Here is a 16,984-nt window from a genome sequence, read left to right on the forward strand (position 1 = left end):
CATCAACAGGCACAATAGGAATCCCTAAACTATGGGAAAACTGACGATCAAGAAAGTTCCCAGCTGCGCCTGAATCTACTAGCGCCTTATGCTGGGAATGAGGGGAAAACTCTGGAAATACAACATCAATACACATATGCGCAACAGGGAGCTCTGGGTGAGTCGGGTGCCTACTCACCTGAAACGGTCCACCGGTGCTCTGCCTACTGCCTCGACTCCTTAAAGACCCTCCCCAGCACCGACCAGCAGTGTGTCCTCTGCGGCCACAGTTGGTGCAAGGGACGGCCCCTCTACCGGTCTCCCTAAGAGCAGTACCTGCGAGCTCCATAGGGGTAGGATCGGAGGTGCTGGGAGATGGAATGGACGGCCCCTGATCCGGACGTCCGCGGGTGGCCAACAGGTTATCCAGCCTGATAGACATATCCACCAGTTGGTCCAGGTTAAGGTTGGTGTCCCTGCAGGCCAGTTCCCGACGAATGTCCTCCCTTAGGCTGCATCGGTAGTGGTCGATAAGGGCCCTCTCATTCCATCCTGCGCTGGCAGCCAGAGTCCTAAAGTCCAGTGCAAAATCCTGTGCGCTCCTCTTCCCCTATCTGAGGTGGAATAGACGTTCGCCCGCCGCTCTCCCCTCCGGTGGATGATCGAATACCGCCCGAAAGCGGCGGGTAAACTCCTCATAACGTACAGATGCTGCGTCTATTCCTCCCCACTCGGCGTTGGCCCACTCGAGCGCTCTCCCTGACAGACAGGAGATGAGGGCGGACACGCTCTCGTATCCCGAGGGAGCCGGGTGGATGGTTGCCAGGTATAGCTCTACCTGGATCGTGGTCGCCTGTTGTTGGACGCGTTCCTCCATCGATCCGGCCGGAATAGCTGTACCTGCTGACTCCATTATTGGTGCGTGTTTCTGTCAAGGCGTCAGTGTAATGTGGTAGGACGAAGTCAGGCGCAGGACACAGAGCTAATCAAAAAACGTACTTTACTCGTAGGTAACTTAATGAACATACCTCCACGCAGGGAGGAACAAACCCGCTCACATACGACAACCAAAACATGAACAAACACGCACAACACACAGTGTGAGCCAGAGGGTTAAATAGGGAAGACATAATTACATAATGTAAAACAGGTGAGACCAATACAGACAAAACCAGTAGAACATAGAAACATGGATCGGTAGCAGCTAGTACTCCGGTGACGACGAACGCCGAAGCCTGCCCGCGCAAGGAGGAGGAACAGCTTCGGCTGAATCCGTGACAAGGATTGTAGAGCTGAGTGATATGGATCAACATCCATATTGCGAAAAATTGCCTGATTTAATGCGATAACAATAAATAGAATGATATGTTTATAACATTGTTTTTAAACAGTTTTTTTTATTCTCCTTTAAACTAATAAATAAATAATAATATGCCATTTAGCAGATGCTTTTATCCAAAGCGACTTACAGTCATGCGTGCATACATTTTTGTGTATGGGTGGTCCCGGGGATCGAACCCACTACCCTGGCGTTACAAGCGCCGTGCTCTACCAGCTGAGCTACAGAGGACCACAACTACTACTACTAGTTTGATGGTTGTAGCCATCAATTGTCCCATTAACAATCACCTATATTAGCAAACTTATTTCATTTCAAACTGTAGTATAGGCTACTTATCGTAATGAATGATATCAGCAAAATGCCGGCGATAAGTCATCGGTGTGGTCGGTGTCGATAATCTTCGGTTTATCGTCCCAGCTCTACCCTAGTGCACTAAAGAGGCTAAACTGTGATGTAGTGGAACAGGTGTGTGGATGTTTGTGTCTGTGATTCTGAGGCTGCTATGATTGTCAAGCAAGTTGATTACCTCATCATTATCTCACCATTGCTGATGGGGATCCATACCCTATGTGCCATGGTTTGCAATATGAAAGCTCAGTTATGTCCTCAGACTTTCTTCTCCACTTCTCTCTTGCTCGCTCTTCTCTGCTTTTCTCTCTCTCTGAGTGCTGGAGGAAGCAGCATTGGCCTTTTGGGAGGGGCAGAAGAAAGGGAAAGACTGATAAAGTTGGGAGTGGTGGAGAGGAGAGCTCCATCTAGTAGCGTTCCACTAAGAAGTAGGTGAAACGAAGCCCCCTGGGAGTGAGAGAGAGGGTGGTGAGAAAGGATGAGCAATCACTTCAAACACACACTCATTCTCCTATACGCTCACACACACACAATAGTAACACATACACAACAGCACACTCTTAACGCACATTAAAACGTATCACAAAAACTGAGCGTTTCCCTCAGAGCAACCTTATGGCAACGTCATTTGATTCGTGCCACTCACTCCTATGTGAATCCATTCTCTTAGAATGTGAGTTGCTGTGTGCTTTCCTGCCTTCCTTTGCATTTAGGCCTACATTAGCGAAGTCATCATGGCTTCTCCCTGTCTGCTCTGTTGTTTAGTCTGGGACTTCTCAGGTTCTGAGGGATTGGAGGTTCCCTGGTGTCTCCCAGCTTCTCTGCCTCAGCCCTCATTCTTCCTCAGAGTTATGGTCCCTTCCGGAAACTACCCCTACCCTCTCCCCCTGAGGCACTTCATGTATGTCTGAAAGGAATTCGACTAGGGGCTTGAAGCCCAAAAACCTACACCCAGGAACTTCAGCCTATAAGTTAGACCGACAACTAGGTCTGGTTACTAATCATTGTGGTATTACAGTAGATCCACCTTGCCCTTGCTACGCTAGTTGGAAAGTTTGCTAAGGTGCTTATACCTAACAAATCTACAGAACAGCGCCGGAGAAGATGGCTGCCGTTTTACAGCCCTCTAACCATTTGTACTATTATGTGTGTTTTTCCGCGTTATTTGTAATTTATTTTGTACATAATGTTTCTGCCATCGTCTCTTATAACCAAAAAGAGCTTCTGGATATCAGGACAGCGATTACTCACCTCGTATTGGACGAAGATTTTTTCTTCAACGAGGCGGCCGCGAAGGATATCATACAGACACCCGACAAGGCCCAAATCCCTGTCATTCGCATGAGGAAGAGACGGAGATATCGTGGACGTAGGTCGGGGTGCCTTGTAAGGATCCGACGGTGAGCGAGTAAACTGCCGCTCCCATCAATCCTATTAGCCAATCTTCAATCATTGGAGAACAAATTGGATGACCTAAGATTACGGTTATCCTACCAACGGGACATTAAAGACTGTAATATCTTATGTTTCACCGAGTCGTGGCTGAACGACGACATGGATAACATACAGGTAGCGGGCTATACGCTACATCGGCAGCATAGAACGGCTGACTCCGGTAAGACAAGGGGTGGCGGTCTGTGTATATTTGTAAACAACAGCTGGTGCACAAAATCAAATACTAAGGAAGTCTCTAGGTTTTGCTCGCCTGAGGTAGAGTATCTTATGATAAGCTGTAGACCACACTATTTACCAAGAGAGTTTTCATCTATATTTTTCATAGATGTCTATTTACCACCACAAACCAATGCTGGCATTAAGATTGCACTGAATGAGCTGTATAAGGCCATAAATCAACAGGAAAACGCTCATCCAGATGCAGCGCTCCTAGTGGCCGGGGACTTTAATGCAGGGAAACTTAAATCCGTTCTACCTAATTTCTACCAGCATGTTAAATGTGCAACCAGAGGAAAAAAAAACTCTAGACCACCTTTACTCCACACACAGATGCATACAAAGCTCTCCCTCGCCCTCCATTTGGCAAATCTGACCATAACTCTATCCTCCTGATTCCTGCTTATGAGCAAAAACTAAAGCAGGAAGCACCAGTGACTCGGTTAATAAAAAAGTGGTCAGATGACGCAGATGCTAAGCTACAGGACTGTTTTGCTAGCACAGACTGGAACATGTTCCGGGATTCTTCAGATAGCATTGAGGAGTACACCACATCAGTCACTGGCTTCATCAATAAGTGCATCGATGATGTCGTCCCCACAGTGACCGTACGTACATACCCCAACCAGAAGCCATGGATTACAGGAAACATCCGCACTGAGCTAAAGGGTAGAGCTGCCGCTTTCAAGGAGCGGGACTCTAACCCGGACGCTTATATGAAATCCCGCTATGCCCTCCGACGAACCATCAAACAGGCAAAGAGTAAATACAGGAATAAGATTGAATCGTACTACACTGGCTCTGACGCTCGTCGGATGTGGCAGGGCTTGAAAACTATTACAGACTACAAAGGGAAGCACAGTCGCGAGCTGCCCAGTGACACAAGCCTACCAGACGAGCTAAACCACTTCTATGCTCGCTTCGAGGCAAGCAACACTGAAGCATGCATGAGAGCACCAGCTGTTCCGGATGACTATGTGATCACGCTCTCCGTAGCCGATGTGAGTAAGACTTTTAAACAGGTCAACATTCACAAGGCCGCAGGGCCAGACGGATTACCAGGACGTGTACTCCGAGCATGTGCTGACCAACTGGCAAGTGTCTTCACTGACATTTTCAACATGTCCCTGACTGAGTCTGTAATACCAACATGTTTCAAGCAGACCACCATAGTCCCTGTGCCCAAGGACTCTAAGATAACTTGCCTAAATGACTACCGACCCGTAGCACTGACGTCTGTAGCCATGAAGTGCTTTGAAAGGCTGGTCATGGCTCACATCTACAGCATTATCCCAGAAACTTTAGACCCACTCCAATTTGCATACCGCCCCAACAGATCCACAGATGATGCAATCTCTATTTCACTCCACACTGCCCTTTCCCACCTGGACAAGAGGAACACCTACGTGAGACTACTATTCATTGACTACAGCTCAGCATTCAACACCATAGTGCCCTCAAAGCTCATCACTAAGCTAAGGATCCTGGGACTAAACACCTCCCTCTGCAACTGGATCCTGGACTTCCTGACGGGCCGCCCCCAGGTGGTAAGGGTAGGTAACAACACATCTGCCACACTGATCCTCAACACGGGGGCTCCTCAGGGGTGCGTGCTCAGTCCCCTCCTGTACTCTCTGTTCACCCATGACTGCATGGCCAGGCACGACTCCAACACCATCATTAAGTTTGCCGACGACACAACAGTGGTAGGCCTGATCACAGACAACGATGAGACAGCCTATAGGGAGGAGGTCAGAGACCTGGCCATGTGGTGCCAGGACAACAACCTCTCCCTCAACGTGACCAAGACAAAGGAGATGATTGTGGACTACAGGGAAAAAAAGAGGACTGAGCACGCCCCCATTCTCATCGACGGGGCTGTAGTGGAACAGGTTGAGAGCTTCAAGTTCCATCACCAACAAACTATCATGGTCCAAACACACCAAGACAGTCGTGAAGAGGGCACGACAAAGCCTATTCCCCCTCAGGAGACTGAAAAGATTTGGCATGGGTCCTCAGATCCTCAAAAAAATTCTACAGCTGCACCATCGAGAGCATCCTGACTGGTTGCATCACCGCCTGGTATGGCAACTGCTTGGCCTCCGACCGCAAGGCACTACAGAGGGTAGTGCGTACGGCCCAGTACATCACTGGGGCCAAGCTTCCTGCCATCCAGGACCTCTATACCAGGCGGTGTCAGAGGAAGGCCCTCAAAATTGTCAAAGACTCCAGCCACCCTAGTCATAGACTGTTCTCTCTGCTACCGCACGGCAAGCGGTACCGGAGTGCCAAGTCTAGGTCCAAAAGACTTCTCAACAGCTTCTACCCCCAAGCCATAAGACTCCTGAACATCTAATCATGGCTACCCGGACTATTTGCACTGCCCCCCCACCCCATCCTTTTACGCTGCTGCTACTCTGTTAATTATTTATGTATAGTCACTTTAACTCTACCCACATGTACATATTACTTCAACTAGCCGGTGCCCCCGCACATTGACTCTGCAACGGTACCCCCCCTCCCTACTGTTATTTTATTTTACCTCTGCTCTTTTTTTCTCAACACTTTTTTTGTTGTTGTTTTATTTTTACTTTTTTGTTAAAAATAAATGCACTGTTGGTTAGGGGCTGTAAGTAAGCATTTCACTGTAATGTCTGCACCTGTTGTATTCGGCGCATGTGGCCAATACAATTTGATTTGATTTGATTTGAAGTTCTTAGGGAAAAGGAGCTAGGTGTTGTTACTGGACAGGGCCTTTATCTGCGCTCTGCTGGCTTCACTCAGTCACGGTTCGGTTCAAAGGTCAGAGGTGAAGGGGTGAGGTCAGCCAGCACCACTGTGTGTCCAGTCTGTGTCCCGTTGTCACTGGGGAGGTGGGAATGTCTACATGTGGGAATGTCCCGTCTATGTGTGTGGGAATGTGCAGTGTGTGTGTTTTTTTTCTGTCTGGTGTCGTTATGATGACTTGGAGAATTCCACAAGGCAGGCCTCGCTCTTTCCCTTTACTGCTCTGTTATCCCTCTCCCTGTCCACTTCTTTCTCTTGACTGCCTAAACACACACTCCCATTCACTTAGGAAGTGCCAAGCTATCAGATCTCTGTCTGCACCACTCTTTTTTTACATTCAGCCTACTGAAGCTACACTGGAGGTATTTGCCCACTGGGCACAAACTGGTTAAATCAACATTGTTTCAACGTAATTTGTCAACGTATTGCGACGTGGAATCTACGTGGAAAATACATTGGATTAGAAAAAATTCATCAATGTAAGTGTTTTTGTTTTGAGGGTGAAATTTCAACCACAGGATTATGTCATCATGGTATCCAATTTTCAACATAGACAAACCTTGTTTACAATAAGTTGAATTTGTACCTTGAAACAACGTCAGATCTTCAATGTAATATGCACTATAAGAAAGGAAACAAAAGCTGGTCAAGCTGTTAGGTCAATATTTCCTCAGCGCTAGGACTAATGTAGCCTACATTTTCTGGTTTGGATGATTGTGTTATGCTGTCGCCACTTCTGTGAATGTCTGAACATTGCATCCAAAAATAAACTGCTCACATTCAGGACATAACGTTGTAAGGACTGTTGCGTGATTTGAAACTGGACGTTCTAAATAAGTGTTCTAATCACACCAGTTTGAGCGTACGCTGCAGGGACCACTAGAATGATCACACCCGTGTGTTGGTACGCGTTAAAGGGTTAACTTGTCGACAAGTTAACAAATAATATGTTGGATTCACGTCTCCATCACAACCAATAATAAAAGCTAAAGAATAGGATTAAGCCAGTGGCTCAGATGGAACTATCCAAGTAGTAGATACATCTCCTTTAAATGTTGATATTTGAATGCATTGTCAACCAAACGCAATTCAAAATGTATTTTGTAATACAGTAAATAGCCTAAAGTCAAGGCTACCTTACAAACTAATGGAACAGTATTTTATTCAACCTTAAAGCGAGCAACACATCCATGAACACATTGAGTTTTTTATTATTATTATTATTATTATTATTATTATTATTATTATTAATTAAAAAAAAAATTGGGGGGGGGTAGATCAGCTTAATATTGCAGATAGATTGTAACTTCTATCAATGTAATTGTCTGCATCACTTCCAATCCCCCATGTTTTTTATATATATACTCCCCTTTATTACTTTTCAACCCCGCCATCCTTTCCCTACTTGGGGTAAATTAGTGAACAACAATGCCCAGGCCTCTACTTCCAGCCTATACTTACTATCTACACCTTATGGATATTTTTTTGCTCCTGAACTTCCTCTACCCTCAACCTCTCTGATCATTTTCACGATGTCCGTCCGGTTTGCTTCTATATGCTATATCTTTCTAACTGTACTCTTTCCCAAAAGCTCCCAACCTACAACCTATATACTTACTATGGACACAGTATGCTTACATTATTAGTTATCTTGTTATTATTTGTTGTTATTTGTTATTAGTCCCATCCTTCAACTCCATTCAATACCTCCCATCTATCTCTTGACACCATCCATATAGGATTTCTATTTGCCATAAATATTTCAACCGTACTGTGATGTTTTACAAAAGTTCAGAACCTTTCTATTCTCATTGCTTCTACAGATCGTTAATTAAAAATATTTTTTTTTGCTAAAAGTATTATTATATTATTGATCGATTGACTATGACTTTTCAGATCACCCAGTAATGCTATCTGCAAGGTTAACTCCAGGTAAATATTGCAATCCTTTAGCCATTCCTGGACCTGTGTCCAAAAACAAGCTACAAATGGACAGAACCAAAACAAATGATCTAATGATTCTGTCTCTTCACAGCTAAATCTGCAGAGCTGGGAAGATTGTATCCCCCATATAAATAACATTCTATTGGTAGCAAGAATTTTATATAATAATTTAAATTGAAAGATTCTAATTTTTGAATCCGTTGTCGTTTTGCGTGTCAGTTCATAAACACTATGCCATGGGATCGGTACGTCAAAAATCTCTTCCCAACTATTTTGCAATCTATATGGGAAGGCTGTCAATCCTTTGGACCTTAAGTGAAACTGATATACTTTTTTATTTATCACAGTTTTCCTTAACCAATTATGTTCTTTAATGCAAGGCCGACAGACAAGTTCCTTACTTTCTCCCCCTTCCACTTTCCTCTTCCACTTTTGCGGTAAGGCTGCAATTATTTTGTTGTAATTTTGGGTAGAGCAGACATTTCCATATGTTTTTGTTAGCTGCATAACTCCACCAGTCCTACCGATGATATAATTTACAAAGATTATACCTTTTTTAAACATTTTGTCAAAAAATACAGTTTCTTTGTCAATTAGTATATTTGAGTTTAACCACAATATTTGTTGCATTATTTGTTCTGTCGTTTCTGGAGGATTAAATTGAAATTGCAACCAACTTTCTATGGCTTGTTTTAGAAATAGTGATATCTGGGAGATTATTTCCTTTTCAAATAACTGAAAATGAGATGTTGTAATCTGAATAAAGGGAAAAAGGCCTTTCTTGAACATTGGGTGAGACAATCTTACTAATTTGCTTGAGAACCAGTTCGGATTTAAGTATAACTTTTGTATGACTGAAGCTTTTAGTGATAGGTCTAATGCTTGAATATTTAATAATTTCTGTCCTCCGAATTCATATTCATTATATAAATAGGCACTTTTAATTTTGTCTGGTTTGCCGTTCCAAATAAAATGGAATATTTTTTTCTCATATAATAAAAAAAACTGTTCGCTAGGCGTAGGCAAGACCATAAGCAAATAGGTAAACTGGGATAATACTAAAGAGTTAATCAGGATGATTTTTCCACAAATTGACAGGTATTTTCCTTTCCATGGTAGTAAGATCTTATCTATTTTTGCTAACTTTCTATTAAAATGTATTGAAGTGAGATCATTTATTTCCTTTGGGATATGTATTCCGAGTATATCCACATCACCATCAGACCATTTTATTGGTAAACTACATGGTAATGTAAAAATTGTATTTTTTAGTGATCCAATACGTAATATAGTACATTTGTCATAATTTGGTTGTAATCCAGAGAGGTTAGAAAATGTATCTAGATCCTCTATGAGGCTGTGGAGGGATTCTAGTTGTGGATTTAAAAGAAAACATGAATCATCAGCGTACAATGACACCTTTGTTTTTAAGCCCTGGATTTCTAATCCTCTGATATTATTATTGGATGGCTAACATCTCGATGGCCACAATAAATAGATATGCTGATAGTGGACACATTTTGAGGTTACTATAACAATAAATGTATTTTCTAATCATAGAAAGCATGCATGTTCATGTTCAAGAGGGCACGACAACGCCTTTTCCCCCTCAGGAGACTGAAAATAATAATAATAATAATATGCCATTTAGCAGACGCTTTTATCCAAAGCGACTTACAGTCATGCGTGCATACATTTATTTTGTGTATGGGTGGTCCCGGGGATCGAACCCACTACCTTGGCGTTACAAGCGCCGTGCTCTACCAGCTGAGCTACAGAGGACCACGATTTGGCATGGTCCCCAGATCCTCAAAAAGGTCTACAGCTGCACCATTGAGAGAATCCTGACCGGTTGCATCACTGCCTGGTATGGCAACTGCTCGGCATCCGACCGTAAGGCGCTAAAGAGGGTAGTGCGTACACTGCTGCTACCAGCTGTTTATTATTTATGCATAGTCACTTTACCCCTACCTACATGTACAAATTACCTCGACTAACCTGTTTTCCAGCACATTGACTCGGTACTGGGACCCTCTGTATATAGCCTCATTATTGTTATTTTATTGTGTTACTTTTAATTTTAATTTTATTTTTTTGACTTTAGTTTATTTAGTAAATATTTTCTTAACTATATTTCTTGAACTGCATTGTTGGTTAAGGGCTTGTAAGTAAGCATTTCACGGTAAGATCTACACCTGTTGTATTCGGCGCATGTGACAAGTAAAATTAGATTAGATTTGGGTTGCAGGTCTATAGAGATCTTCACAATTGCTATAATAATCTGCGCAGAATCTCGAACGGTTTTGATCACTTGTACGACGTTCTCTAATAATCTAATTTGCAATCCAGGTCATTTGGTTGTGCTTATATGAAGCACAGTGATAACACATTAAGTTGTTGTATAAATAAACAAAAGATCTGACGTTGTATTCCCATTTGAACTTTTTTGTGGTTTTAAATGGTTGAAAGTGCAGTGATAGCACATTTTAAACCAAAAATCTGATATTGGTTTTCCATTGGAATTTGGTTGTGCATTTAGATGGTTGAAAGCATATTGATAACATATTAAGAATTTGAGTTGGTGAAAATAGGTTTCAACCAAATATTACCCAATTATCCACATTGAAATTACATGGTGTGCCCAGTGGGTAGACTCTAGCAGTTACGCTCTAGGAAAGTCTGTATATGTATGTGTTATATAACACAAAAGTGTTTGTTAAACGTTGTCTAAGCGTTTGTTAAGTGTTGTCAAATGGTTGTTTAAGCGGTGTTTGTTCTCTATGGGTCTGTCAAACTGACACAGTCTAGTTTTCTAACTGTTAGAGGAGAGTGTGCCGACGGGGCATTTTACACAGCTGCTGGGAAATGGGAATTGGGCGCCTCCTCCTCCACAAGAGAGTGTGGACAGACGAGTTCTTCAACTACCCAAGCTGACTGACTTGGTACCCTTGCCTTATGCCCCCAGGACAAAGTTGAGTTAATAAACAGACTGCCTCCCAACTTAGTCAATCTTAAATTGTAAAAAACAACAACAGAGACAAAGAACATTGTAAGTAACTATAACCATTAGCTTATACTGAGGACTAGGATTGTGTTCACTCTTTTAGTAAGGCCCTTGTCATTTTTCTCTTTTTCCCCTCCTGCTCTTTCCATTTCCTCCCTTCAGTGGCTCTTTTTAAAATAAATGTAACCCTCTCTCTCTGTCTCTTGATTTTTTTCAATCTTCTGTTTACTAAAACACTTAGAGCCACACTCTGTTCTGCCACTCCGGACAATTCTCCTCTCCCGTTCCCAGCCAGTTAGAACCAGCACGCTCCGATTCCCATCCCTGGGCTTATTTTTATTTTATTCATTTATTTTATTTAACTAGGCAAGTCAGTTAAGAACAAATTTGTATCTACCACAAGGCAAAAGGCCTCCTGCGGGGACGGGGGCTGGGATTAAAAATAAAAATGTAGGACAAAACACAAATCACGACAAGAGAGACATTACAACACTACATAAAGAGAGACCTAAGACAACAACACTGCATGGCACCAACACAACACGGTAGCAACACAACATGACAACAATACGGTAGCAACAAAACATGGCAGTAGCACAAAACACGGTATAAACATTATTGGGCACAGACAACAGCACAAAGGCCGCTGCGCCACTCTGGAGGCCGATACACCAATATTTTACTGAAAGTCGCCCTTGATAAGAGTGTATGTTGACCAAAGAATTACCAAAATGTATAATTATTCAAGTGAACCCAAATCCCTCCCTCTTTACTCTAGCTAGAGATATCTCAATAACAAGGATCTGGGTCAATTCTAAATTCAATTCAGGAAATGAAATTGAACCACTGGCACACTATTACAGGCCCTATGATGATTCGATTGCTGGTTCTTTGCTCCTGATGATGTAACACAAGTGGAATAAGGTCAAATACATTTACATTTTAGTCATTTAGCAGATGCTCTTATCCAGAGCAACTTACAGTTAGTGAATACATATTATTATTCATACTGGCCCCCCCGTGGAAATCGAACACACAACCCTGGCATTGCAAACGCCATGCTCTATCAACTGAGCTACATCCCTGCCGGCCATTCCCTCCCCTACCCTGGACGACGCTGGGCCAATTGTGCGCCGCCCATGAGTCTCCCTGTCGCGGCCGGCTGCGACAGAGTCTGGATTCGAACCAGGATCTCTAGTGGCACAGCTAGCACTGCGATGCAGTGCCTTAGACCACTGCCCCACTACATACTGTAGTGTTAGAATGAACTTACCCTAGTGTTACATTTTCTCTTTATTCCCACACCCTCCATCTCTACTTTACCTGTTGCGGTCTGTGCCTCTGTGTTTCTCTCTGTGTGTGTGTGTGTGTTTGTGTCCTCTTCCTTCCTAGCGCCCAAGCCAGGATCTATTCGAGTGTGTCTCTAATGAAGTAATCAATCAGCCACATGGGTGGTTCTGCTCTGCTGTCCTGTGTGTGTTTGTGTGTGTGTGTGTGTGTGTGGCTCGAGGATCACCAAAGGTTAATGAATTGACTACTGGGAGGCAGGGAGGCTTTGAAAGAAAATACATCAGAACCACAAAGGACACACACAGGCATGTTTTGTAACTGTCTTCCAATTCACCCTAGCCTGGTCCTAAATCTGTGTTTGTGCTGTCTTACCAACTCCTATGGTATTGTCGTGTGACAATGACAGTAGCAGTTGGCAAGAAGGCACAAACAGATCTAGTACCAGGCTATATTCACCCCTGTAGGTCATAGAATAGTCAGTGACTTATCCGTCCTTTTCCTATGGCTATAAGTGGATTGTATCATAATGCATATTTACCCAACGTTAACTGTCATGTTCTACTTGAAAGACAGCTGATCAAAGAACCATACCATGTTGTTATTTCCATAGTGTGTTTACGTTGAACAATGTCCAATATGCCTAGCATTTCATTACAGCGAGTGGGAATATAGGGTGCAGATCAGATTTCTCATGGTCTTGGTTGAGTCACAGATGGCCTTATGGACTGGCTGTTTAGTTGGATGAGATTGTCATGTACCCATGTCCTGTAATGCCCACATTGGGCTGCAGGGCACACTGGCATAGACTGGTATACCTTCCCTCAGTCTCCGCGTGCTCTTGTGCTTTCTCATTTGTTTATGTCTTGCTATCTCCTCTTTAGTTTGTTTCCCAAAACGCTCCATCTATCTAATCTCTATCTTTCCTTCCTGTCTGTGCTCTCTATCTATCCATCCTCCTTTTTTCTTCTTTCTGTCTCTCTTCTCTCCATCAGAGGCATGTTTTGTATTAGTCACAGGCTGGCTGCATGTGGTTCTGACTGTTCTGTGTCTGATGTCATCCATTGCCATCACTGTAATACTATATATCACCAGCTCAGAGAATGGTTAGAGGTTGGAGTTACAGTATGAGCTAGCCTACATTATGCAACAGTCATGTGCTCCTAGGACCATGTCTTGGTCTATCAAGGCCAGTTCGCCCGACCAACCCTGGGAAGAGAACAAGACACCCACAATTTGGGCTGTTACGGTGACTGTATTACCGCCATATCGGCGGTCACGAGTCATAATCGCAGTCAAATTCCATGTGACCCGTTAGTCACGGTAACAAGGCTTCTCCAAAACTGCACTCTGATGCTGCTGGTGGTCATAGCTTACCAAACTTGCTAACTGCCTGGTACTCCGCACTCTATTGTCCCTCTAATCACTCTAAAATCAATGCAAATGCAATAGAAAATCAAATTAAACACTTCATGAGAGCCAATGTGCTCATGTTGTGCAACATTTCTATAGGCTATACAATTGCGTGAGAAAACAGAGTTTTGATGGCCTCTATTGAAAAGAGGAGGACCCCATCAGCTTTCTATAGGCTAGGCCTACTATATTTCTCAACTTTCCAAATATTAAGCACATTGCTTCACTTTACAACAAGAGTATGACCTACCTGGCTGGCATGAAAATGAACCACGGGAAAAGCGTCCTCCGTTCGCTATTTAAGTGCATAGATTACATGTATTTTATCCCCTGCCCCTGTTTCGAGACAGGTGCATGATAATGATACATTCTAAATCAAACTAATTTTCAGACCCCTTCACTTTTTCCACATTCTGTTATGTTACAGCCTTATTCTAAAATTGCTGAAATATTTTCCCCCCTCATTAATCTACACACAATATCCCATAATGACAAAGCGAAAAACAGGTTTTTAGACATTTTTGCAAATGTATTAAAAATAAGAAAACGGAAATACCTTATTTACATAAGTATTCAGATCCTTTGCTATGAGAGGAAATTGAGCTCAGTTGCATCCTGTTTCCATTAATCATCCTTGAGATGTTTCTACAACTTGATTGGAGTCCACCTGTGGTAAATTCAATTGGAAATGATTTGGAAAGGCACACACCTGTCTATATACAGTGCATTCAGAAAGTATTCAGACCCCTTCACTTTTCCCACATTTTGTTACGTTACAGCCTTATTCATATATTTAAAAAAAATGAAATATCACATTTACAAGTATTCAGACCCTTTCCTAAGTACTTTGTTGAAACACCTTTGGCAGCGAATACAGCCTTGAGTCTTCTTGGGTATGACGCTACAAGCTTGGCACACCTATATTTGGGGAGTTTCTCCAATTCTTCTCTGCAGATCCACTCAAGCTCTGTCAGATTGAATGGGGAGTGTCGCTGCACACCTATTTTCAGGTCTCTCCATAGATGTTTGATCAGGTTCAAGTCCGGGCTCTGGCTGGGCCACTCAAAGACATTCAGAGACTTGTCCCGAAGCCACTCCTGCAGTGTCTGGGCTGTGTGCTTAGGGTTGTTGTCCTGTTGGAAGGTTAACCTTTTCCCCAGTCTGAGGTCCTGAGCATTCTGGAGAAGGTTTTCATCAAGGATCTCTCTGTACTTTGCTCCGTTCATCTTTCCCTCGATCCTGACTAGTCTTCCAGTCTCTAGCGCTGAAAAACATCCCACAGCATAATGCTGCCACCACCATGCTTCATCGTAGGGATGGTATTGGCCAGGTGATGAACGGTGCCTGGTTTCCTCCAGACGGGATGCTTGGCATTCAGGGCAAAGAGTTCAATCTTGGTTTCATCAGACCAGAGAATCTTGTTTCTCATGGTCTTGAGAGTCCTTTAGGTGCCTTTTGGCATGCTCCAAGTGGCTGTCATGTGCCTTTTACTTAGGAGTGGCTTCCGTCTAGCCACTCTACCATAAAGGCCTGACTGGTGGAGTGCTGCAGAGATGGTTGTCCTTCTGGAAAGTTCTCCCACAGAGGAATTCTGGAGCTCTGTCAGAGTGACCATCGGGTTCTTGGTCAATTCCCTGACCAAGACCTGTCTAAAATAAATAATGGATTTATTGTGATGGTGTAGGCTATATTAAATGGATTTATTATACTTTTTTAAATGCAGATGTTCCAAAAGTCTGCATCAGTTGCTTGTAGGTTATGCGTGGAAGCCAGGAGATGCTAAATGTGTTCATGTTAATTAAAGGTCAATTACTGTAAGACTGGCAGTGATTTGCTTGACAATCACCGGCTGACAAAATTTCATGACCGCCACAGCCCTACCCACAACAACAGCCAATGACAGAATCTTCCACCAATGAGGTTGTAGGAAATTGTCAATATCCCAAGAAAGTTGCACATGCATTTCACCTTGCTGTGGATTTATTTGACCAACGTTCTGGCAAAGGAGCCTTAGCAGGGTGTATCATTTGAATTGGACCACTGATAGATTGGTTGATCAATGCCAGAAATCAGTTGGCGTCTTGTCAGTAGACAATTATCATCTTCTAGGTGGATACAGGCAATTTTTCGGTTATTTTTGTGCTCTCACCTTTCAGGCTTGATTATTTTGTAAATTGTTACAAAATCTAGGTCAGGGGAACACGTGACCCTTGAACGAGATGGCCACATGAACTGAGAGCTCCGCACAAGTAATTACCTTACCTCCACTTCAAGTTAAACTGCATTAGCTTTAATCAAAAAAGCCATGGCGGCTACAAAAGGCGACATTACATGTGACATTTCTACCCGGACTCGAGCAATAGCCGTGGAAAAAGCCTCCAACAAACAGCTAGCTTCAGAAAACGCTGAAGCCTGCCCGAACAAGGAGGGGAGGCAGCCTCGACGGAAGTCGTGACAGTACCCCCCCCCCCCCCCCTTGACGTGCAGCTCCAGCAGCGCGCTGACCACGGCCTCGGGGACGGCCAGGAGGACGCGGAGCAGGGCGAGCCGGATGGCGACGGTGGAAATCCCGCAACAGGGAGGGATCGAGGATATCCCGCACCGGGACCCAGCACCGTTCCTCCGGACCGTACCCCTCCCACTCCACGGGGTACTGAAGGCCCCCCACCCGACGCCTCGAGTCCAGGATGGAGCGGACAGAGTACGCCGTGGCCCCCTCGATGTCCAGAGGAGGTGGAGGAACCTCCCGCACATCAGACTCCTGGAGCGGACCAACCACCACCGGCCTGAGGAGAGACACATGAAACGAGGGGTTAATACGGTAATCAAGGGGGAGTAACAACCTATAAGTGACCTCGTTGATTCTCCTCATGACTTTGAACGGCCCCACAAACCGCGGGCTCAGCTTCCGGCAGGGCAGGCGGAGGGGCAGATTCCGGGTCAAGAGCCAGGCCCGATCCTCCGGTACGAAGACCGGGGCCTCACTGGGCATGTAGGTTTCTCACTTATGGGTGGCACAAATTGCGATATGGGGGAGGGGAATGGGCAGGGTATATGCAAAGAAATACTGCAGTTTTTACTGTAGTTAAAAAAGTGTAGTAGTGTTTTTGCGGACTATAGTGTTTTTGCGGACAATACTGTAGTATTTACTATAGTATTCTACAGTATACTACAACATTCTATAGTAAGTACTACACATGATTGAGGGA

At 43.9% G+C, this 16,984-nt stretch overlaps 1 protein-coding gene across 1 annotated transcript in view; it reads left to right on the forward strand.

The window, feature by feature from the left end:
* Positions 1-16,984, forward strand: part of LOC311099579 (early estrogen-induced gene 1 protein-like) — a 61,235-nt gene that overhangs the window by 17,226 nt on the left and 27,025 nt on the right. The window lies entirely within an intron of this gene.

Source organism: Coregonus lavaretus (assembly GCF_964263955.1).
Source record: "Coregonus lavaretus genome assembly, chromosome: 24".
Classification (NCBI taxonomy): Eukaryota; Metazoa; Chordata; class Actinopteri; order Salmoniformes; family Salmonidae; genus Coregonus; species Coregonus lavaretus.